The 23,633-nt window shown below is 41.9% G+C and overlaps 1 protein-coding gene across 1 annotated transcript in view; it reads right to left on the bottom strand.

Annotated features, from left to right (window-relative positions):
- LOC143221967 (amyloid beta precursor protein binding family B member 1) overlaps positions 1-23,633 on the bottom strand; it is a 266,374-nt gene that overhangs the window by 78,084 nt on the left and 164,657 nt on the right. The window lies entirely within an intron of this gene.

Below are 23,633 nucleotides of genomic sequence, written 5' to 3'. Positions count from 1 at the left end.
ATTAATTGAGCTGTAGAGTATAGGGTTTACGTGTTTACCAGAGAAAAGTCATGCAAACAAATTCGGAAGGCTCGAAAAAATAATGCAATTAAATATTAAACACATATTAAAAAGATTCGAACACATCAGCGTACTGGTGTCTGCTTAATCAGATAATTAAAAGAAGAACGAAATTTTTATTTCGCTACAGGTCTTGCAATCAATGGAAACATTTTTTATTTCGTGTCAAGATCCGCAGTCTAGTAATAATTGAACTGCGGATGCAGTCGCGCGAGATGAGTTTCTTGGATCGATTCTTCAAAGACAAGAGCTTCGGGATCGGTGTGTGGGCACGTGCAAATTACTCCGACGTCCGGGCGCCCTTGACGTTTCAATTTGACCGTGTATTGGCAACGACAAACACAGTAAGTTCGCGTCGGTGGGTAGAGGAGGATCAACAAGGTGGTGTTCGGATTAAACAATGAACCTTTCGCCAATTAAAAGTTTAGCAGGAGGGCCGTCCACGGAGTGAGCGGGAGAGAGAGAGAGGGAGGCTTGAGGAGAGGGAAACTTCTCGTGGCCGGACATTAAACGCCAGCCCGGAAAATAATTATTCGGATCGGCCGTTATCTCGCGGCGTTTACACGGTGCCAGGGGCGGCGATAAGATGCGCCGCGCATTCAGTTCCCGCAAGTTCGCCTAGCGTCGGCGTGGCCATTATCGGCATTAACGGGCAAATTCGACGATAGCCCCCGGAGCCGAGTGCAAGTGCAATTAAGGCCGCCGGAGGGAAACCGATTCGTGCCAAGTGCATCCTCCGTCCTTGCTCTCGCCCTTTACCAACCTGCAACTTTTCCCAGCGGGTCGCTCGATCATCGCCACGGAAACCGGACTGTATATTTGAACAGGAAATACGTTTTATGGGAGAACGATAGCTCATGCGCTAGAAGTCTCTAGTATAATATACTGGCTCTAAACTTCTCATCCATGGCTCTCTGCGTTCGCTTTTCCCTCAAATTCCATCCATAGTTTCAAAACATCCCAATTTTCAACCACTATCCTCTTATCTAACAAATCTCGCCTCTACTCGTTACAACATAGTTCTGCCGGATAGTAGATCTCTGGACCAGACTAGTCATTTTAAATTGTTTCCTGTAATGGATTGCAACCACAAAGTAGCTTTTACACACACACACAAACCGTGTACTATTTTTATACATATATCGCACCCCGGCAAGAACAGTGACACAACTCAAAAAATAACGATTTTGATGTTGGTGAAATTGATAGATGCGTTTAGTTGGTCTCTACATGTTAGCAAAACGTCATGTTTTTAACTCCTAATTGAACCGCAAGACGGAAATTACGTCCGCCTTTCTTTTTGAGCTAGTTCATATCTGTAGTGGCAGGAACAGTGTCTTTGTAGGGTTGATGGAGGCATCTGTAATATCATTTTATAGAGCCTAGTCGAATTTACTTCCAAAAATATTTTTCTGAAAGATTAAAGATCGTTATTGTGAGAATAGCTCTACATTTGTTCTATTATATAATATCCACTATTCTTGCCGGGGTGAGACATATTAAATAACCGTATATTAACTGACAATGAGACAATTGACAGAGTGCAGGGGCTGCCTGGAAGATGAGACTACAATAAAAGAGACTACAAAAAATTTGTGGATCTATGAAAAGGTTACGGGGCTTTTCGGAGGAAGCTGTGGAGTTCAGGAAAAAACTTGTTTAACCTGCAATACCAGGATTAAACTGAAAAATTTACACGGACAGTTTGGTGTTATGTACAAGGGTTGAAAAGGGGAGAGGATGGACGAATACGAAATGCAAGCAGCGTGTTCGACGTGGAAAAGATTGAACGGGGAATCTCTCGGCTTCTTCTTAGAGGAACGCCTTTCGATCACCGGGTCTGCATCGTTCGATTTACGACGGGTTCGGCGAGCGTTCGCGATGCGCCTGTTATCGGCCGAATTCGACGAGAGCTCTCGAGAGCGCTGCGAGTGCAATTGCAATTAAGGCGCATCGATGGAAACCGATTCGTGCCAAACGCTACGGTTGCAACTCCGTCCAAGCGGGGGTGCTCTTTTTCTATCGCGGCTCAGCGGAAAAAAGAAGAAGGGGCGGTAATTCGATGGACGAGGGCGGAATCTACCATCGCCGTCGGTCTTAAAGTTGCCTCGTTCTTGCGCGCCCGAGCTTCTAATTTTCGTTTACAGCGCGCCCAGTTTATTACAGGAAACTTCGTTCGGGGGACATGGACGGGATCTAATCCTGTGTCAGAATTCTCCTCTTGGGCTTGTGCGTTTCTTCTCGTATCTCAGTCGACGGTATAAAGCATGCGCAATAACATAAAAACTTGCAGAAAGTGCAGAGACAACCGGTTACTGCTCCTGTAAGGCGTTTCCTAGATAAAGAATCTGAGGAACACTTTCAAACTATTGGCGTGCATTTATGGCGTAATTTTCATAGTATTGTGATTTATTGAATTACATTTTTCGTTTTTTTAATCCTACATTGAATCTATTAATATGGAGGCTTATAATTTTGAAAGATATTTCGTAGCCAGAGACCTCGTTTGAAACGTCATTAATTAACAATTTTAAATCTCTGTGACGATTTGCCACATTACTGTAGAACTCATTGAAGTGGGCAGAATTAATCCACCACTAATTAATTTAGCCACGAATTACGCTAATGCCGGTTATTAATTAAATTCACGTTTAATACAAACGGATTATTTTCGTAATTATAACAAGTAGAATTTGCCAGTGATTCGACCGAGTCTAACTGGATGACGCGATTTCCACGGGATCCTGTTTATAGAACGAAGGTTTCAGCCATTGTGTCAGCATAGTCCCGTTGCTTTTACGTCGCCATGTAAAAATGCAGTTTACCCTAAAACCTACAGAATTCTCCGGCTAGTTGGTGAATTATTCAGAGCGAGGGCTAGAAAGCGTGTCGGCCGAGTCACTTACGCGTCCGATTTCTTTTTACTGCGCGGACTACGACGCGGCGTTTACTTCGGCATTCGTGATTCTCCTTTACGATCCTTCCGGCAGACTTATTGACGCGTTGATGGCGACTCGTTAAAATTTAATAAACAGGTTCGAAACTCGCCGCGCAGCAAAACAACCGGTTCTAACGGGAATTTAAACGTGGCCGAATAAGCTGCCGGTTGCAGATCGTACACCACCGCCAACCACCCCCCGGGATAATGCGATTTAACAGCGTTTTGCGCACTGCAGCGAAAATTCCCGACGAATATGAGAGATAGGAAGACGCGGCCGATCATACGCGGCCACCGGGAATATTTCAGCTTCATTTCGCCAGCCGGTTATACCAATCAGAACACCGCTTGTTTCGCTGCTTCATCCCCCTGATATAAATTTGTACTCATCCTAAACAAACTGGAATTTTAAATGTGCCGTATTTTTGACGAATTTCAGTGTTAAAATATTTAGATACTGGAGCTGAAAAGCGACGCGGCGCGCGGCCCATGTTCCCGCTGTGATTACTGTCTGATAACACGCTGAAAAATATTTCGAACCACCCTTGCATTTGACGCACAATCCCGCGACTTTTGCGGAGTACCGTCTCCCGACGTTCCAGGATATTTTGTACCACAATTTACTGCGCGATTATAAATGTATGGAATGTAAATGGAGAGACGTTCGCGGCGGTCCGTTTAAAATTCCTACTTTTCCCCCTTATTTCGGGCTGTTATGACTGCCATCCCTTCTCCCCGTGGTGCCCGGGTTCAGCCCAGGCACTCGGGATGCTTCTTTTTGGCGGAACTGCGCCACGCTATAAGCGCTTTAATAACGGGCGTCGGAAGCGCGTTTATACGGGCCTGAAGGGAGGCAGTCAGTTTCGCGCCTGTAACCAGTAATTTGCATAAAATAGGTCGGTATTTATTGCCAGCACGGCGGAACGAAACACAATCCCCCCACCCCCAGTAATTTCTTCCTTCTAATACTACAACGAAATTATGAGATTGGAATCAACCCCTGTATACAATTCTCGTCCCACCCCTCGAATCTGCTGCCGTAAGTGTAAAATATTAGGTCGTTCGGGGGGAAAGTATTTTCCGTTCCAGTACTTCCATTTGTTATTATTTAACCTTATTTTAAATTCGCAAAATCGCGGTATGTCTTGACAGCTGACATTTCGGACACCATTTCTTGCCTTCTGGTGCGTTATAACCTTTCAAGCATTTTTTTTGTCATCGCATCAAATATGCAAAATCAAAGTACGCATTTCCATCACCTTTTGCTTCTCGAAGAAAAAATTGTGTGCTGTTTACAAAGACTTTAAAAATTGGCTTTCGTTTTCCCTTGACAAAACGAAATGACTTTCCGAATACGACCTAATAGATAGATTATGAAATTATGAAAATGAACGAATTAGATTCTTATACTTTCTCAAGGTGAATCTCGGCAACATTTTCAGAGTGAAAACTCGAAAGTTTCGTTTCGGAGCCGAGTCACTTTCGCGGAGCGCGAAACATAGTCTCGTGAGCGAGTGGTCAAAAATTACAGAACAATCGTGTTCAACGAATAAGTTTGCCTATCTCTCTAGACAATTCTACACAGAGCTTAAAATTAATTTACACCGGCGCATCTCACGCAAATCCCACAAACTGATTATGCAAATCGTCGAAACCCTGCACCAAACTATTTACAATGCTCTCGCAGTTCTGTAATTCATGCCATTTCTATCTCGAACGGTAATTCCTTGCCCTCGATGCTCGGCGAAACTGGTGGGGCCGAGATCAAGCCGGTTTACAGTTTCGACTGGCGGAGAACGGGGGGGGGGGGGTGGAATCATGGGATCGTGGGGCCTGGAAATTCGCGAAAATCGGGAACAACGAAGGCGAGTCGCGTACGACCGTTTCCCTTTATCGGGGAAGCGGAAAACGGTCCGGTTAGTTTTATAAGACGGAAAAAGGAGCAACGTTCGGAGACAGAAATTTCCGTGAATGGCGAGCGTCCCCGGGTCTCGAAAAATCCGCAATATCCGGTATATCCCGGCGACCCACGGCCGGTGTAAGCATTTTAATAACAACCGACCACCCCACGTCCCTCCCCTGCCCCTCCTCCCGGCGAGCCTGGCTTCCAACCCGGTTGGCATGGTCCGTGTGTTTGTGAGGCTCTCGCAGCGATGCCCAGCGATTTGCATGAAATTGAAAGCCTCTTGGCGGCGCAGCGCGATCGGCGTCGGCGGCCTCTCGTTAGAATGGAAATCGCGGATTGAAATTTTCAGCAAGCAAGCGAGAGAGTTTTCCCTCGGCGCGGCGCGCCGTGCGTGAACATGAACACGCCAGGAGGCTACGGTGGCCCTTAACTATGGGGCTCATCCATTTTTTTTAAAGGTTTTTCTCGTCATATCTCCCTAAATTGTGACCCTGGAACGGCCAGAAACAATCTTTATTGCGTAAATACGAATAAATGATTATTAATCAGTCTTACAGAAAAAAAAAACAGACCAATACTCTACTCTATACCCCGTAGCGTTTCACCTTGGAGCGTGACGGATCAGACTGATTCACGCGGTGCGCCTAAAGAAGTTTTCACTTCAAAACTGATTGTGTTTGTGACACGAAGTCTTCGAGAGAACTTCGAAATGTGGCACAAAAAAGTTTTCTCACCAAGTGTCACAATTCAGGGGGTTGAAAAATAAAGTTGAAAAATAAAAGCCACCGTGCAGGAGGCGCGCGACGAACGAGCCAGTTCGAGACGGGATCGATATATGCGACGCGTATTCTTGGCCTGACCACGTACACCGAAGAATATCGGATTTGCAGCTGCTGTCTTGCGAAGTTTGTTGAATTTCCCCGTGAATTCTTCAGCGGCGCAAGCGCTCCCCCCGTTGGATCTCGTTACGTTTGCCCGCGCGATCTTCCGCCCGTGTGAAATTTCAAGATCCCACTTCTTCTGCTCGCGTGGCTCACTGCCACGATAGCGATTCCAGCAACGATAGGATCTTGAATGCACGATGCGTCGAATCGAGCAGTCCTCCCAGCCTGAGGACCCTCCGCTGCGAAAGATGCGCCGCGCGCCGGGTCAAAGAAATGCAGGAAGTTTCGCGAGTGGCTCGTAAAGTCGTTTTAACAGGAAAAATTAAATCGACGGGAGTTGCGCAGTTACCACGGGAACGTAATGAACTTGGAGCAGAGTAAAATTTCTGAAGTTAGCTCCCCGGAACCGGGTAATGCTGTTTCGAAGGTGGTGGAGATTGAGCCACTCTTTTAATAGCATATTCCTTTCTATATGTGTTAAGGGGTTATGTTTAGTTAGAAAGTTCATAAACTGCTAATGTTTGACATTTTCTGCGGGCTCGTCAGCCCGGGAATATTTCCCGTCAGCTCCCGGTTAATCCGGTTTAAAATCTCCGGTAACTGGATGGAACATGAAACTTCGGATCGTAACTTCAGAATCAGCGCCTTAAAAATTACTGCAAGGTGCTAGTTCAAATTTCATGGGCTTATCGTGGTAATAAAAATCAAGCCACTTCTTCAACGAACAAATGATGTTTTGACACCCAGTCTTCCATTAATGGCAATCAACGGTGACGTTATGTTTCACATTGAATCGCTATCATTTTGTCGTGAATCAATTTTTAAGACATTCTCGACAAGCTCTTATGACTAGAAAATGTTGTGGTAAAACTTTATGGTTCAAATTTTTGAATCCAATTTCGAACTGCAAATATACGAGAATATTCGTTGATGATATAAATTCTTATAAAAGAATTCTTTTCAGGGAAATAAACTCTTCATTAACATAATATGAACACGACCAACGCTGCAACACAAATCCATTAGCATTTATGCTTTCCATTATTACTAAGGGTGGATTTATAGTGGAGCAGCGAGGTGAGCTGTGCGGTGAAAAAAAAAGAAAAACAAAGACTTTATCATTAGTATGTGTCGAAATGTTGTCACGAATGTTGGTTTCTTTTTTCTCGAAGCTCCAATATAAATCCACTAAGAGTTTGGAGTACGTACATATACTGGATTATCGATTTCCCTATGATATTATTAGACAGTGGACTGTATGCATTAATGCTAAAAAGTATCAATACATTATGTTTGCCCTGCTAACAGCATTAAAAGGGGAAACATATTTTTATGTCCTACCGGTACTGTGTTATTAATGAAGAAAATTTTTATGCAGATCCGCAGACTAGATATTATACAATTTTTATTTTCTCTCAGTTTAAACAAACATATCCCGAACGTGCTACACGTCCTCTATTATTCGGTGCGAGTTTGTATTCCGAAATAACGATTTTATTCGGCAAATCGGGTAAATTCTTAACGCCACCGGATTGTAACAGCATGAGGCATTCGTTATTGATTCTTAAGTTCGTCGTACTCGGCCGTTTACTTTTTCGTTTTGCGCGCTGGCTGCACGGAACCGGAGAGATTAAATCTCGTTGGAGGGAAAAAAAAAGAAAAACGCGGCACGGAGTGCATAGACGCTGAGCTCGTTTTGAGGAGCACGTATCGGGAGTTGGAGTGTATGCACCCGGTGGACCGTGACGTCGTATTTATCTCCGTAGGTGCGGAATCAATATACATGCATTTCGACTTCGCAACACTGCGACGCGCCTAGCTATGACGTATGAATCGAACGCAACGAAAGCCGGAGGAGAAAATCTGCGGTGGCGTCGCTGCTGGCGGCGGCCACGAACCGCACTGCACCGTGGTCATAATGTTACAATGCTCCGCATAGAAAATCAGGAAAGAGCGCCAGGTTGCATTTCACAGGGGCATATCGCGATACAGTTGCACGCGGATTAAACTCGCGCTCGGCACGCTACGGAAACAAAGTTACAATATGCGAGCTATACGCTAGCTATAGGAAAACCCACACGATGCACAGCCTGTAGGCTGCATAGTGTAGACCATCTAGTTTTACATCCACACATTTAAGATAGTACGTGTAACACACATTCATGAATATGGATTGTAGAACACAAACACTGAACTGTCGAACAAGTGTTATGGTACATCTCGAAACATACTGTGCGTACATGTAATACAATTACATTACACATGGTGGGCTCGGATCCCAATCAGCACGAGTCCCCGAGTACGAACAACGAAATGAGTAAGAAATTTAAATTCATATTTGCTATATTATAGTCTCTTTTTTATTCACTCATTTAATCGTAGAAAAAGTTACGTGCACCTTTGACACTAAACCTACCGAGCCTTAAAAGTAACTGGTACATGCTCCCTTATAAAAAAATATTAATATAAAAAAACTTTGTAAAAACCACGCTTATATATTAAAATGCACTAAAAAGGACAAACTATTTTTTTTAGACATTAGTGACTATAAATAAAAGCAATGTCTAAAAAAATTATTTTCTCCTTTTTAGTGCATTTTAATATAAGCGTGGTTTTTAAAAAGTTTTTTTTATATATTTTTTTATTTTCTACTTTTTAGTCTTTTTTAAATGGAACGCAAAATATAGTAATGCTGGTATGAAACAGTAAGATATATATAGAAACGCAAGATATATATGGAAATACGCGAGATAGAATGAGGGGATGACTCCGAGAGACGACGTCTCTTGATGGAGTCCGAAATTGTCCGAAATGGAACTGAATGAACGGAACACCACAACCACACTGAGCTCCTTCGGTGCGGAGTGGGCCAGTGGAGTGAGGATGAGTCGGAGTGGGAACACGTAGTGGAGTAGGGAGCGCTGGCGCGCGGAGTGGGGATCCCTGAACGCGACGACGTATTACCGAGCGTCGCGCGGCGAGGTGTGACGGTTAATATTAAAAATTTTTTTCTCCTAGACGCACAGTTTTTTCAAAAATTTGTTTTTGAATATTGCATTGTCATACAGTTCTGAGCTATGTTTAAAGTTTCTCTAGCTCATCGGGAAGTGGTTTAAAATTCGATTAGAAGATTTGACGCATACAACAACTCGGCAAGCTAATATAAGCGTGGTAATAAAAATGACAAGAATGATTTTATTAAAAAAAATCATATTTAAAAAGAAATCATACTTATTATTTCAATAATTGTATAATAAAAAATCTGGAACCCGTCATTTTGACCGTTGTTGGTAGTGTTAGTTGGTTGTTAGTGTTAAAAAATGGTAAGTGACGTTTACAAAAGTTCAATATCAACCTCACGAAGATGCAAAGATTTAAAATAATTTTTTTCATCCAAATCGAACATATTTGTTTAGTCGAATCGAAAAATGTCTTATTCAGAATTATTTAGAACTGCCTAAAATAATTAAGAGGATCATATGAAATGTAGTTACATTCTTTCACTAGACTAAATTTCAACTAACTCCCGAAAAACGCAACGGCTAAATACACGCTTTTAAAAACTATTTCGAATGGTATGAAAAGTCACGCTTCAAGAGAATTTTAACGCCTAGGGAATGAATGGGATTCATTCGCTTCGGAGATGTAGCAAATTATGCTAGTGTCCGTACTATGGATCCCATTCATTAACATACAGTGTAGTATTCATTTCTTTACTTAGTTAACTCCTACTCTGAAACTTGATAACGTTAAAAATGGTTCATAGATATAAAATGAAGTCGATATTAAAAAGTCGAGCTAAAATTTTTTCGTTATTATGTTAAAAATGTTATGAATAGACTGCGGATCTTTGTGCAAAATCAAAATTATCTGCGCCGATTGCTAGAAATAGAAACCAAATAGAATATTTTTTCTTACCTTAATAATTTTATAGAAATTATATATTGACGTCTTCAATTTTCAAAATTTTCTTACAATTTTCAATTCATCTACTCAATAATGCCTATAAATGCATAAAGATCCGCAGTCTAGTTGTGGATTAAGCGGATTGTTAATATTTGCAAGTCACGTTTCAATCAATAATGAATCATTCTTACATCTTTTAACGACTGTCGTTGTTTGTTATTTTTTATTATAAAAATTTTCAATATAGATTCAGATAAAAAGGTTATAAAAATTCCTTTTCCACGTTATCCAGTAAACTAATATTTCGTCCAATATAGAAAAGGTTATTGTGTCAAACTTCTCAATCCATCATGCCTCATTACTACAATTCCATTCATCTGTCGATATTAATTTCCTATTAGGAATCAGTTTCATTTCCGGGTCATCGTACGATCATACTTCATGCGCGCTACATTCACGTATCGATCATACTCGTAAAAGCTGTCGATGTGCTGAGATACGCCGTATATAAATTTACCTTCGCGTTCCATAAAACTGAAACCGATACAACAGAATGGGAACGCAGTCGAGAAGAATGTCGGCCAGATTTGATATAGGAGCATTAAGGGGTACTTTATTCGAAAAAGTTGAAAAAATCGCTGTCTCTCCCCATTTTATTACCAAATAAGATATCAAAAATACGTTCCGGAATGCGAACTCACAAATCTCATAAATTAATAAAGTTATAGTTGAAATTGGAATGGCGTGCTCCACGAATATGTATAACTTTGGACAATTTTAATCGTGTTTGTTAAAAACTGGAGGATTTTCTTTCAATGTATCCGTTGCTCTAATTAAAATCACAGGTTCCTTTTTTATTAAATTTTTTCTAGAGAACTTCTGTATTGACACTGTTACTCCAAAGTAGACCGCGGCTGTTTATGCAAATTTTTAATTTCTCTAGGCAGATTTTAAGAAAGCGGAAATAAATATAATCTGATTTCCAGTGGTAGTAACCATTATAGATCTGGAATAAATAAAAATCGTTTTAAATTCGGTGAAATTTTATATTCCAGCATGTTTTGAAAAATCGTTCTCCTACAATCGTTATATAACTTCGTCATTTCAATCAATTCCAGGATAAAAGTTTGGGGAGTCATTTTTAAGGTTCTACACTTTTAAAAAATGCAATAAAGAACGTATTTTTATCCCTCCTTAAATCAGCACGTCTGCAGACGATCTCCGTGTCTGGGCGAATTAGTTCTCGCTTTTCGAGGAGGGTGTAATTGAAAAAATGATTTCGCGGCGGGGTTCAATTTGAACGGGAATAAAGCGTACGGGCATAGACGTCCTCGGCAGAGGAATCATGCAATTATAGAAATGGCAGGTAATCGATAAGCGGCGATAAAAGTTCGGTCCACGGGCGCTCGTGAAAGTTTTATCGGCGGCGAACGCGGTCGAACGCGGCGCGACTGCGGCGTAAATGCAGCCATGGTGCACGCGGTCTATCGATGTATTCGTTGCATTATTTAAGCGTTCGACATTACCGTCGCGCTGGCTCGACCCGCTCGCGGTGGTCTAGCTACCCGCGAACATACGGGAACAATGTGTCGTTTACCTTCGACTACACTTTGCCGGCTCGCGTTTACGTTGTTTCCGGTCCCCTTCCTTCACTCCCGTGTCCTTTGGTCACCCATGCTGGCCCAGGCCACTTCCGATGTTAATGTGAAACACGCGTGTTTGCGTTAACAAAGTTTCATGCGCGTTCCTCTCAATTCGTGAACTACTTCTGCGTCCGACTATTTACAGACCTCTACCACTGTCGCCGTCTTTTCGAGGGATCGTTACAGAGCATTAAATGGAAACACAGCAATCCCTTTGATGGACCGAAATGTTCTGCCGGTAAATCTTCCGTCGTCGATCACGTTAGTCTATCTTTCTCTCTTTCTCTGACTTCACCGGGATTTCGATTTCTTTCACGAAAGAGAGCAGGCCCGAGATCAAAAGGATGCTGTAATAAAACACCCGATTCCCGGCGAGATAGGTTTCACCGACCGGCTTTGATCTCTTTAGAGGATTAATATTGTTGAACTGACGCGAATGAACAGAGGCCACGGATTTCGGTAATAATTGGACCGGGGATCTTCGGGCGAATTCACGATTTCATGGGTCGTTTTGGGTCTAATAACGAGAGAAATCATTTGGTCGATTATATGATCCTTTGCAGTGAATGAAACATTGAAATACCATTTGCAGATTGTGTTTCTTTGTTCGAGTATTGAGATATTCAACAATTTTTTTACACTTAAAATTATATTTTTCATCTTAAAATTACTGAAATTATGAAGCAGCTCACATGGAAATTGATGCGATACATTTCTTTATCCAAGCACATATTGTAATAAGTTCAGTGTTAAAAAATCAATAATCTGATCAAATGATATTTAAGTAGTACTTGCTGAAAAATTGAGTTGAGTATTGTAAACCAGTAATTTTTACCTCCAAAGTGATCTTTACCCCGAATGAAATAACCGAAGACCTGTTGACAGTATCCGCGCGACAAAATTAAAAGGAAACCAGGACCGGAATGTGAATTCGTGGGGAGATTGAGCTCGAGCGATAATGCGACGAACACGACGGCAGAATTATTCGCTGGTATCAATTGTAAATCTTTGGGGGGCGTTCGAGTTTATTTTGGCCGTGTGCTCGGGCGCTCCTTTTTTATTCAGACCGGGTCGTCGTCGACGTGCGACCGTCAACGATAATGTCACAGGACGAAATTTTCAGGGGTCTATCGGCAGAGAAATAACGAAATCGTGGAGAAAGGAGGCGGGTTGCAGGTAACAGCATAAAGGGATTATAGGTACGCGAGAACGCCTGGCAGCCTATCATAAATTTCGACGCCGTATAACGTCGGGGACGACGGAACGTGACGAGCTTGAAGATACAGTGACGAACAGCCGGAATGCATACGACGTAATGCGTCGACCATCGATTGGGTTTTATTTCAAGGTCGGCATGGCGCCCCGGATGTTCGACTGCGAACAGGAGTGAAAGAGAATGGTGGAGAGAGTTTGACTGCGGGTTAATGAATTCCTATAGTCGCACCTGGTCCTTTTTCAGTTGGCTTTCTCACCTTTGAACCACTCGGTTTTACGTTTTGTTAGGCGCAACATGTATCTCGCATTGTATGCTGCCACTATTTTACATGTCGCGGCCTATCTCCATCGTTCCAATGTCTTATTAAGAGGTGGAGATCCACGCTGCACGCTTTTAAAATTTCTGGAATTTTTGTGAGACATTCTAGACCAGAGAAATGTCAAACACGCGGCCCGCGAGCCGCATGCGGCTCGTCGATAAGTACTCTGCGGCCCGACCAAAAACTTTGAAACTGTTACTGACAATTTACAATTGGGATTAGTCGAATCGCAGTGTGATTCCGTGTTGACACTAAAATATATGGATGTTGGGATTCCTAATTTCTACAATTATTTATCTGTCGATAATTTCCCAATATGTTATGTGCAATTAGGCGTATTTCAGCTGTATGCGACCCACTATTTTCAACGTTAAAAAATAATAAAACTGAGGAAAGGTGAAGATTAACAAAGCAGCGTGTGCACTCAATTTAAAAAATAATTACAGCTCAATAAATTCAACCGAATTTTTAAAATTTGGTTACTAAAAACCGTTGCCAAGTTTCTTCGAAATAAAAAAATTAAATAGTTTTATTCAAATAAAGTAAACTTGAAGAAGAACAACTTTTATACTTCATATGTATCTTTGTAATATTGTTGTGTTTGCACTATGTTATTTTGTATGTGTAACTGCGATGTTATAATAATTTAAAAAATGTGTTTCTTCTTTATTTCGCGTTTGCTTTTTTTTATTGCGGCCCTCGAATTAATTTATAATACTTAATAAGGCCCTTGGTGATAAATGAGTTTGACATGCCTGTTCTAGACCATGTATAGACTAACTAATTAATTGTTAAGCTGTAAGAATAAGCAGAAACAGTGAAGCTGTAAGAATAATAAGAATTATAAGTGTTTGTATTATATTATATAATTAGAGATAACGTCGAGATAATTTTATCTCAGCTATTATAGTGTCGATATTATATAACGTTTTGTTGATTATTATTCGACCGTGTACTAAGAGATAATCAATGCAATAGCATCTCATTATCTCCATTGAATGTTTTTGTTAACTGAAAAATAGTGCTCGTACGTTTGTACGTATTCACGTTTTTAATTACCAGTTAATCATTGAAAACCAGAATGAAATACCACCTCATTATGTCCACCGAATGTTTTTGTTTGCCGACGACTGATGCTCGTACGTTTGTGCGTAATCACATTTTTAACTAAAGGTTAATCAATGAATACCAGAATGAAATAGCATCTCATTATCCCAATGAATGTTTTTGTTAGGTGACAAATGGTGCTCGTACGTTCGCGCGAATTCGTATTTTTAGATGTTGGTCAATGAAAACCGGAATTAAATACTATCCCATTATTCCAATGAATGTTTTTGTTGGGTAACAAATAGCGCGCTCGCGTACGCTCGTGCGAATTTATATTTTTAGAGTTAATGAAAACTGCAATTAAAAAGCGTCTCATTATCTCAATGAATGTTTTTATTAGGTAACGAAGAGTCCGTTACGTTTAATTGAAACGTTCGTTTTATAGGATTTTAATTACTAAGAGTTACGGAGAAAAAATCTGCAATCTAGCAATGGCTGTTACGTATAAGGTGATGGGAAATTCATACCCATTTCTGCATCAGTTATGTATGAATTATAAATGAAAGCAAACAACAACAATAACGAAATTCATTACAAAAAAATTCAGTTTTGTACAGCTTGTATTTATTGCCTTCGCAGTGATGCTGAACGAAGGAAGCAAACAATGAAATGGCGTGCACGGAAAATAAACGATGGTGTTGTTTCGGGTGCTACAATGAATATCGATGAGTGCAGAGAACGTAATTGTAAGCATTTTTACGCGTGAAGGAGTTATATCCCTTTTTTCGACATATTTTTGAATCACTACAGTGTCGTTAGTACCGTTAAACGTATCTGGTAAATGTTGCCTTATAAAAATGGCAAGCCTAAGTGTATTGAGTTTGTCCGGAATTTTCAATATAAAAGATGTTTGGATAAAAAAATTTATTCCGTTATTTTCCACAAATGAATTTTTATAATTTCGATAATTGTAAAAATATAAAGCCGGTCATTGGTAGGACTAGTGTTAAATTAGTTAAATATTTTCCTATTAATATATAAAATACGCGGTCTGCATATTATTTTGTCAAGTACCGTATAATAACATCGTGCAGAAACCCTATACACATCTTGGCGATCATAGAGTGCACCGAATGGGCCAATTACACAATGAATATTGCAGCCCGTCTCCTGCAAAGGCTCGCCTAATGCCGCTATTAGCATGTGAAGCGTGTAGTGGAAATTCAGATAACAGCGTCGCCGACAAATATCGGTCCCCTCTTAGCGAGGATCCGCAAGCAGGAGTGCGCTGTCCCCCGATGGCAAACACTAAAACTGTTAACCCGTCGGTTTCGACGACCACGACCGTCGAGCGAGTACGTCGTTGCAGGCGGCTTGTCGCCGAGGCAGTTTTCGCGGGTCCTTTTCCATCTTGTTCCGCGAAACGAGCCTGTCGGAACCATGGGAGCGTCAGACAGTGTGGCACGGACCCTCTTCGTTGATCCTGACGGAGTTTGTGGTTTGCGAGGGGTGGAAACTGAGGAAACTGAAGGCGTATGCTGGTCCGGGTCTGAGGGAATGAGTTGCAGGGGTTAGAGAGGAGGGCTTGAAGAGCAGCAGCCTCCAAAGAAAAGCTGCCCTAACAAAGGCGCCTTATTTCACGCCCAATGTATCCCACCTCAGACACGATCGTTAAGATACCTATCCTAGCGAGGTGCGAGTTCCGCCACCCTTGTCCGACACCCTCCTCGCCCCCAACCCCTACACTTTTTCCTCCCACTCGAATCCCTCGAAAATGGTTCCCAGGCTCCTGGGGGTGTGTTCGCAGGTGACTTACCGCGGCTCACGCCGTGAATCGCTCGGGAAGGCCATTTTATCCTGCTCTCTTTATGTTTTTATTAACTAGGAAAGATACGAGGCACTTACGGAAGCACGGGCATCAAATATAATATGGATAATATCGGATCGCTCGGAGGCTCTTAATATCCCAGGGACGCATTGTCGACGCCGATGCCACAGGACAAAGGGTCAAAGAGGGGTGCTCCTGCTGCCGATGGAGGGAGAAAGAACGATAGAGGGAATTTACAAGGATCCTGTCTCTCTCTCTCTCTCTCTCTCTCTCTCTATTTTACCAGCGGCTGGGCCGATATTATACAAGATGACCCGCAATTCGCACCCAGCCCCGAATGGGGTTGCTGTCCTCGTTTCTTATGGGTTTACACTTCCTGAATGGGTCGGGGCCCCGAGTGTGAGACCTTATCGGGACACAGGGACATACCCGTTACCGGGGCGCCGCTTTTGTGAGCAACAGCGCTCGATTATGCGCGTGTTTCGACGCCACAGAGCCGCGCCGGTGCGTCTGTCGTTGAAAAGCGCTCTCGTCCTGGCCCCCGGTATCATGGCCCGTACACGCCGCTGCACAATAACGACCCGATAATAAAAATGAAAAGCCGCTCTCTCGCGACGCGGGGATATCCCCGTTCGCACGCTCTACAACTGTTATCTTGTCGAGAAGCACGACACCGGCGACGGATAAACGCGGCAAGATCTTTTGAAGCTTGATACGTCACCGGTGATCATCTCTACAGTAGCGAGAAATAAAGGGGCACGAACGCCGCATATCGCGTGTTACGTCATAAAACTCGGGTTGACAAAAAAATATAACTCTTTTCCAGTTAACATTCGTGCACGCTTGATGCTTTAGATCCTTCCGAGAGATTCTCTTCGACGACTTGCGTAATGGGAATGGAATGACCGAGTGGATGCAGTTCCTTGATGTTTCATTATGGCGATTGTATACGTTGGCAGCAGTGCTTGGTAGTACTTCGTAAAATAAATATGTCAGCTGTATTAGACGTCCGTATAACGTGATCGAAGAACTGTTTAACACTAAACCTACCATCACCGGGCAAAATGACCGGTTCCAGATTTTTTATTTTACGATTATTGGTATAATAAAATATAAGAAATTATTGTATAGATATCTTTAGTGGAGCGCATATTACAATAGGAGCTGCACCAAGTCTAAATAAAATCAATCTTGTCATTTTTATAAGGGAACATGTATCAGTTACTTTTGAGGCTCGGTAGGTTTAGTATTAAAGAGACGGAACACTTAAATATCTCTGTTATTAACGATTTTACGGAAAAAGTGCCGAGGACAAAGTTGTAATATTTTGGGGGACGCACGTACCGGTAATGGTATTTTTCAAGGTCATTTTTCAGAGATTCATGGTCATCGGTATTTTTTTTTAACGGAATGACATTTTTCTCGCATATACTTTTAGAGCATGACAAAACGATAGATCACCGACCTGATTTCGAAACTCTCGGAAATCGAAGCCGATTTCATTCGTCCACGACGCCCAGGAGTCTGAAAGTCGCGCGATTGCACAAGTTACCCTGGAAACTTTGTCACCGTGTCCGATACTGCGGAAGCTGGCGTGGTCTTCGGGTAAAAATGTGTCGGGGGTGGTGGGTGGCAGTTGCCTGCAATTTCGAGGTTCGACCACTTTGTCAGCGGCGCGAGAAGAAGGAACGCCAGATGATCCCACGTCGAGAGGAGAGAGAACACGGATAGGAGGAGATGGGTCTGAGCACGGAATGCCTTGATATTTCGTCCCTCCACCCTCTCTAGGATATTAAACGATAAGCCTGTGCGGAAGATGGGGGTAAAGGTCGGAGGGAGACCCGTCCTGAAACTAGGGGAGCAACGATCGCGTGGCTCGGAGATTGAACTCAATCTAAACTTGCGACAAACTTCGGCCGGTACTTCGCGCTATCTCTCATACTTCTGACGAATCTCTGGTCGCGATCCTTAACCTTGTTCCGCTTTGACGGGACACTGGTGTCGGATAGGCTGTTTAGGCGGCGAATTACGTAGAACCGTGCGACAGTAGACGATCGATCGATCGATCGGTGAACATCGAGGTGGATGTTTCTGTTGCTTCTCGAAATCGGCGCACGGTGGGTCAGAATCGTAAAAAGCTGGACAAAATCCATATCTCTATTGATTATATTAGATGGCTGAGTAAAATATGTATACTGTCGTTTTTACTGCAATAAAGTCATTAAGGGATGGAACCAATTTTAAATTACTGCTGGTTACTGCAATCAAGAACATTTTAAGAATATTACAAAACCATTTCAAGAATATCGTAATGTCGTTTTTACTGCAATAAAGTCATTAAGGGATGGAACCACTTTTAAATTACTGCTGCTTACTGCAATCAATGGAGAACATTTTTGTTTTGAACTTGACTATCATTTGTTTAACAGTTTAATCTGCGTGCTTTCCAGTCTATCTCAATGAAGTATTAGCTTAATTCCATCCATCTTGTAGAAACGGCTCAGTGTGCGGCGTGGCGCCTGTAAGGAATAGCTCAAAGGATCGCGATCACAAAAAAGAAGCTGATTCGACTTCCCAGAAACGTCTTCGCCGGACGAGGAACAAGGGAAAAAGAACGGTAGAGTCGCCTCGGTGGATGGTGGAGGAGGATCTGAAACGATCGGAGCACGAGATGAAAGGCGCAATGGTATCAATTAACGGTCGCTTGCCTTTGGCATCCGACGTGGGTCTTTAACGAGCCGGGCCGGTCCTGCCCGTTTTCTCTCGTTTCCTTCTGGGTGAAAAAGAACCAGCGATGTCGATAAATTCCAGCGAGTCATGGAGGACATCCGTTCACGCGGAAACCGTAGGAAATCGCATTCCGCGGCTGACGAGCCGTAGAAACGCGGAAATATCCGACCGAACGGAAGGAAGGAACGATAACACGGTACGCCGGGAACAGATCTGCTGGACTGGACCCCCGGCGCGCTCCTGGATTATATATTTTCGGGAGAAACGGGCACACGACGGATGCTCGGGGCTTAATATATCCGCATTATTCTTCGTACAGTGAAAAGCTAGGCTATGGTGCGAGCCGTCGCGTCGCGTCGCGTCGCGTTGCCGGCACGGCGCAGTGGTAGTGGTAAGGACAAGCCAGACAGAGGTAGATTAATGCAATCCGCATCAATCTCCATCGGGGTTGAAGCCTCGTCTTCCCTCCGGGAAACCATCAGCCGCCGCCGCGCCGCTTCGTATTCACTTACGGCCATTCGCCGTTATTATGCGTCATTTTGCTCTCGCTTTTGGCCAATCATCTCGTCGCACCGGCCGTCCCGCGGTGAGCGCCCGCAAATGGACCGATTACTTTCAAGTGGCCGCCGATATAAAACATTCTTGCCGCGGTAATTGAATTTTTATTACTAGCCCCCCTTCCACTATCTACAGTAGCGTGGGATGCTCCAGGTGAAAAGCTTGTTATCATGGCGTTCCTTTTACTCGGCGATTTTCATCGCCACGGTAGTCGATAACGTCGAGGAGATTGTGCTCGACTGGCCGTCGCGGTCAACCGCGGAATTATTGTCTGTCGGACGCGTCTGGTCAATTTCAAAAATCATGTTTAACACCGCCGAATGCCGCGCGAATTTTGTGCGCATCACACAACTTATATTTATTTCCTAAGTTCCAGTAATAAATTTAATTTAAATATTAAAACTTATTGGGGTAACTTTTTGCAGGCACCATCGTCGATTTTGTTCTACATGTAAGATTGGTTACTAATATTGTACTCGAGGTATAAATAGGGTTATTTAGTCGTATACAGTCTGCTGGTATTTTCTCGAGACCAACGGTATAGACGACGGACCATACTGGCGGTAGCTCATTGTGACGCCAATTTTCAAATCACGTATCCTTTTCAAGGGCTCATTTTAAAGGGGAAACTTCAAGGAATGTAACCATATTTTTTTCGAAATTAAGATCACTCCGGCCGCGCATCGAAAAAAATGTAAAAAAAGAATTTGTTTAAATTCTTCGACATTATAAAGTTGATTATCGAGGTTGAAAAAATTATTTTGTAATAGCCCAAACCTTTCCGAATAAAACAAATAAAAAGTGTAGTTCAATCGGACAAACAGATGAAGATGAAAATTCGTAAGTGGGGATTCGAAAATTGGGAATTTCAAAGGTCTGTCATTCCTAAAAAAAATCGTAACCGGCTAAATGATGACTTAAGCCTCCCCTAATTTCACATGGACTACAACATATTTCATTTAGAACAAAATCGATGATGGTACCTGCAAAAAGTGATCGATTTGGCATGGAATGATCTATAATATTTAAATTTGTGGCAATCTTGTACTATTAGCTACAGGTAAATAAAATTTTTGTGTAAATTAAATGAAGATATACGCATCTATGAATGTGCATCTACTCATTATTATAATATGTTATTTAACCTTTCCGCAGTAGTGACGAAATATCTTGTCGCGCATTGCGGTTTATGAAATGCTCTGGGTAAGATGCATGCCATGTAGCACAATGTCTTTTGTGTGCTGCTGTGTGTGAAATATCATCGTAAATGCAGTGTTTGTATTCGGTAACGTCCTTAGCTTCCTAACTACCTATTCAGTTCGAAGAGAAACTGAAACAAGCTTTAAGCTCAGAATTATTTTCGTACATGTTGCAAATAAACAACGTCTTCAGAATATCAATTTAAAATTAAACTAGAATAATCATTCAATATTGTTGTAATTCTATATATCAAATAGTATTCGATATTTCTTATAATGTTCGAGAACTTTTGTAATATTTTATTAATTTTGTCCAAATTAAAACTGTTATTTTCAAGAGTATTTCTTTATCTGTTCTCACCGGAAGTTATAATGAGAATTTTGTTAAAAAGGTTCCACGTGCAATAAATCGTAATACGGTTTATTAAAAAGTTCGAGAACTCTCCCGAGCTCTGATTTATTCTGTTTGGACCGAAGAGAAAGCACGACGTAGGAAATGCATTATACTTGTTGCGGTAAATATCTTTAGAAGTTAAAATGAAACAATTCTAACTCCATTAAGACAGACAAAAATTTCTCAATACGCTATATTTATCGCTATGTTGAACAGTATTGAACGCATTGTACGCGCAACAATGGAACAAATAACCGAGTATTGAGAACTGTTTCCATATTTACCTGTTCCCATCGCCTAATAAACTCTTAATTTCATTGCCGCTATAATCGCGTAGTAAAATATCTCAGCTGACCGCAGGATCGTTGGTGGGATCATTAACGTGTTTTAGAGTTTGTGGTTTTGTCTACAAGCTATGGTTACCCTTATTACTCAGGATTCTACACTTTAATACAGTGTAAACCGCCGATGTTATCGAGTAGAGATTATTCCGAAAATTAGAACATTACACTTCTACCAACTATTAGTTATAGAAAAATATACATATGAATTATTTATGCCCTTAAAAGCAAATATACTTTCCGTGTATTGAATGTATATTGCTTTTTAAATGTCCATTAAAAATTGTGCAAGCATCTAAAAATCAACATTTTATGAATACCATTAAGGATTACTCTTTATTTCCAAACTGCACATGGTTCTTCAGTCAGTTCCGATAATCAGACAAAAAAAGTTTTAAAGAAAAGTTAATCAATATTTAGCGGTCTAAAAATTTCAGTACAAAAAATTGGTTAAAAAATGTTTATTCTACAAGAAATCAAGGACTTCGTAATATTGTAGCTGATGTCAACACGAATCCAACGACCTAAAATACTGGTAAAATCTTAATGAACAGCTAGATCGGCCGCCCGGACCACTGTGCGAGCGGTCCTTTCATCAGCAGTTCTAACAGAGCCATTTAAATCAGCAGCAGGCCCTTGTACAGCAAACTAGCGTCGCATCCGTTCAGTTCGGGCAACGAAGTTATCGATCAATTAGCCGAGAAAAGATTTTGCAGAATTGAAACGCGCGCGCGAATCGCGGCAGCGCAGCGGGTCGCCGAATAATGAGGTACCTTATTAGATCATCGATTTTCTGGGGGTAGATGTCGGTGCCGCGGCAATCCCCCGGCAAAGCAGAGAGTTACCCGGTGCACATCAAGTGCCTAACAACGTAACGTTGTGTAATTTCAGATGCATCGTCGCAAACGAAGTTAACGTAGCGCCCACGTTGAAAGCGGTCGGCCCGGTCTGCAGGAAAATTCGCTTTTCCCGCCCTAACTCGGCCGGATTATTCGATCAGTCACGACGGATTGTCATCCCCTGATGGCTTCGTTACCTTACCATGCCAATGAACGACGACCCCGGGAAAATGGGACACTGCAACGAACAAAAACAGGGAAAACGGCACGACGCCCGTCGTAATGGACGGTCCAAACCGGACCGCGGACACTTTAAACTTCGCTCCTCGCGCAGACCGTGTGGCCAACGAATCGGAACAAACATTACTTGAGAAACGAGGTGTGCTGCGAACGACTTTCCGAGTTTTAAGTGGAACACGAGCTCAATGAATCGCGCAAGCACGGGCTTTCTCGTAAATTCTTTGCCGGCTTCGTTTCAGATGGTATATTCGAATGATATATAGAAGAGTCCGGTGTTTTCGGAGAACTGTTTGCCACTTCTTTTATTAAACGCAGTCGCTTTCGATAACACAATGTCGACTGGACTAGATTTGATGCGTTTCTGACAAAAATAAGTTTTAAAACATAAATAAGTGTCAGATTCTGATTCTTGCGGAACCACCTGCGGTGCTAAAATTTTTATTTTGCATAATTTAAAGATCCGCCATCCGAACATGTCAAAATTTCAATAAAAGCTGTCATTGGATCTTTATGTAAAATAAAAAATGAGATTGCCACAGTTGCAACAAATTCCATTCCTACTAGGATTAATAGGTTGAGAATAATATGCAATCTAGCTATTAGAAATTGAATCATGCCGGTTTCCTGTCAACGATAAATTTCAAACTGGTTTTCTCCTGCATTAACTTGCAGATCTACCGGACAAAATTGGCATCGACAGAAGGTTTTATGTATTTATTCGGTATACATTTTGTATAGCTTCTATTATTTGCTGCCGTATTTTATCGTCACGTAAGATTAAATGTGACGGGCGCTGGATGAAAGATTCATGAATTTAAACAAATGTAGTAAAGCACATTTGTAGCGTTCTTGGGCAGGCTATGTTAGCGAAAGAACAGTGTCAAAATGGTTGAAACAACTTGTGGGAAACACGAATCATGTTTAAAGCGTCCATCTGTAACCACAGTCGAGAAATCGCGTGAATACGTGTATTCAAGTCAGCGCAGAAAATTGTTGGATGTTGCTGGAGTATTTCAATGTGATGTAGCCAAGATAAGAAAACGACTTCCGTCGTCGTTATTATACTTGTCAGCAAGAAAGGTGTATTTTATGTGCACGACAACGTGTGTAGACTTGCGTTTCCGACTTCTGAAGAAACACAAGATGTCGGATAGCAGGGTTTTCCACATTTACTTCATAGTCGAGGCCCCGTTCCTTGCGACATTTACTTATTTTTATCGATGTAAAACTTTATTGAAGACAAGCGTTTTTTACAACTAAACATACTTCTAGGATTACTCTTATCTTTTCCAACAGAACAAATAAGATTATCTTGTTTGTTTTCCTCAAGGAACGTCATACTATGTACAGACAATTCCGGTAATAGAACAGTGCGAGATTTCAATAGGTGCATTATCGGCGGCGATATTGGCAGCCATTTTGAAAGTTTCAGAACTACCGAACAATGGACAGCACTAAAGCTGTTCACACATCCGTAAGTTTCATATTATTTCGACTCGATTTCACTGCTGGCACGATACTAAAGTTAGTCAAAAAGTTTACATACATATTACACATACCGAGTTACGAATATCTGGAACAAACG

The sequence above is a fragment of the Lasioglossum baleicum genome, chromosome 3, assembly GCF_051020765.1.
Source record: "Lasioglossum baleicum chromosome 3, iyLasBale1, whole genome shotgun sequence".
Lineage (NCBI taxonomy): Eukaryota > Metazoa > Arthropoda > Insecta > Hymenoptera > Halictidae > Lasioglossum > Lasioglossum baleicum.
This window is presented reverse-complemented; position numbering and strand designations above follow the sequence as displayed.